The sequence below is a fragment of the Elephantulus edwardii genome, unplaced genomic scaffold, assembly GCF_000299155.1.
Source record: "Elephantulus edwardii isolate Elephantulus edwardi_28Jun2011 unplaced genomic scaffold, EleEdw1.0 scaffold00051, whole genome shotgun sequence".
NCBI classification, from domain to species: domain Eukaryota; kingdom Metazoa; phylum Chordata; class Mammalia; order Macroscelidea; family Macroscelididae; genus Elephantulus; species Elephantulus edwardii.
This window is the reverse complement of record NW_006399801.1, coordinates 3,311,792-3,314,579: the sequence shown is the minus strand read 5'-3', so window position 1 is coordinate 3,314,579 and position 2,788 is coordinate 3,311,792.

Sequence of the window (2,788 nt, the reverse complement as noted above, 5' to 3'; positions counted from 1 at the left end):
TTTTTTCTTCTTCTTATCACTGGGCCAATTGGCAGCATAATAGTGGATAGTGAAGAGGCTGAGATTGTTAGCAGTTTTAGTTTGCTTGGCTCCACAATCGGTACTCTTGGTACCAACATCCAGGAAATCAAGAAACAAATTGCATTGGAAAATTCAGCTGTCAGGGATCTCTCCAGAGTATGGAAGAGCAATGACATCAGGCTGGAGACTAAGGTGCACTTTATCTAGGTTATAGTCTTCATAATTATGTGCTATGCATCAAAGAGCTGGACAATGACTAGGGATGATATAAAGAGAATTGTTGCCTTTGTTCTGTGATGCTTGAGAAGAGTATTGAATATACCATGGACTGCTAGGAGAACAAACAGGTTTGTTCTGGAGAGGGTGAAACTGGGCTGTTCCTTGGAGGCAAGGATTCTGAACCTTTATCTGACATACTTTGTGCATGTTGCAAGGAGGGGCAGTTCTTGGAGAGGGACATCATGTTTGGGAGAGTGGAGGGACAGCACAAGAGAGGAAGACCCTTGATGAGAAGGATCGATTCAGTGATTGGGGTAAAGGGTGTAGATGTGTCAGAGACAGTGAGGTTGGCACATGATAGAGCAGGGTATAGGGCTCTTGTACATAGGGTTGCTATGAGTCTTAGGGACTCAAGGCACATAACAACAAACAACTTACTTAGTTACATAGTTTGAATATGTTGTTTTTTCACCAAAGATCCTTCCCATTCCCTTCACACCTGCACCCAGCAAATTGTGCATTCCTATGATTAACGTCCCCTCCTCCTTACCCCTCAATGTTCATCTTTTTGAGGAACTGCCACACTGCCTTCCAGAGTGGTTGTGCCATTTTATAATCCCAGCAACAACGTATATAGTTTTGATTTGCATTTCTCTTATTGCCAGTAATTTTAAGGATTTTTTTCATGTGTGTTGGCCATCCAAATGTCTTCCTGTGTGAAAAGTCTTTCCATGTCTTTCCTCCATTTTATAGTCGGGTTATCAGTATTTTACTTGTGGAGAACCAGAAGTATTCTGTAAACTTTTGTTATGAGACCTTTGTCGGAGATGGTATTGCAAAATGTTTGTTCCCAATTGGCAGGTTTTCTTTTCACCCTGTTGGAAAAAGTTTTTGATGTGCACAGGGATTTACTCTTTAGAAGGTCCCATTTATCAGTTTTATCCTCTCCAGATCATGTATTTCTTACTGTATTAGCCTCTTTATATCATAATATAGGCCTCCTAAACCTGGTCCCAGGTTGTCTCTTATGAACTTTATGGTTTAGGGCTTTACTCCCAGGTCTCTGATCCACCTTTGATCCACTTTGAGTTCTCAAAGTATTTATTTTGTGGCTTCATGTATATTCACTCATCCAGTTTGAAAACTTTCTCTAAGGATACTTTCAATGTAGGTCTTTATATAGTAAATTTTGGTATGTCTGATAATATTTTGATTATGTCTCATATTTGAATGCCAATTGACCCAGATAAAATATTTTTATTCAAAGTTCTTTACAGTTCAGTATTTTAAAAATATCATTCCATTTAAAAATATTCCAATGAAATGTACTAAAATAAATCTGTGGCTCTGAAAGCTCAATTTTGCTATTTGACTATTTACTTAAGTAGACATGCCCTCTCCATTACTTCTCCCTCTTTCCAGGATCTAATTATCAAGTGAAAGAAAAATCAACACACATATTGGGTCACCACTTTCTTTGGTTCCTAAGCCAGAATGCCAAAACTCTACAAACATTACTTAATTTGCCCCAAACCAGTGAGTATGGGTTCTAAAAGTGTTTTTAGTGAGCAATCATTACTGCTATTTTTAAGATTTCCTCCATATTTCAAACAGTATATTCTCTTTTTCTAACTTGCTATTATACTTAGGGAACTCTGCTGGCCCAGTGGTAAGGTGTGCTGCCAATCCAAAGGTACATGGTTTGAATCCACCAGCTGGGCTATCTCTTCTCATGGATTTACAGCCTCTGAAACCTACAACTGGATGGCAAGCTGTGAGCTGGTTCTGACTCCACTACATTTGACAAAAACAATTATAGTTATTTAGCATTAGTAAGTATTTATTTGTCTGTATTGTATGTCTTCCATGTCTTAAGATCTCCCACATTTCAGTTAGTAATTATGTTACTTTGGGTGCTTGCATGATGCTGAAAGCTATGTTGTTGGTATTTCAAGTACCAGCAAAGTTACCTATGTTGTATAGGTTTTAGTGGAAGACTAAGACAGAGTAAAAAAAAGTTCCAGTGCTCTATTTCTAATGTCAATGAAAGTTTAGTAGCTTATAACAAAATAGTGTTTGAAATAGTGGTGGAAGATGAACTCCCTAAGTTGGAAGACACTTAATGTACGTATGGGCTGTAATAATAAATTCAAGCATACTATTTATTAATTGTGAAAATCGCAGAAACTGAGATATGTCTCATTCTGTTGTATGTCAGGTCACCATGATTTGGAGTTGATTCAGTGCAATGAAAAGGAGAATTTCTTTAGATGATCCCGACTTACACAGTACTAGATATGTTTATAGCTTGATTCACTGCCCTAGTGACAAAATTAATTTGTTGACTTTGCCTTGGTTCCATGTTATTAAATTATCAACTTAATAATAGTTTAACATTTATTCTGTCTTCTCAGATTATTTATCACCTGGCTTCTTTCTTAAATTATATTTGTAATTTTGATGAAGAATATACCTGTTCTACAAAATGAATTGTCTGTTTGGAAATCAGATACACAATAAAGGTGATTATTCAAATCTTGCAAAAAAT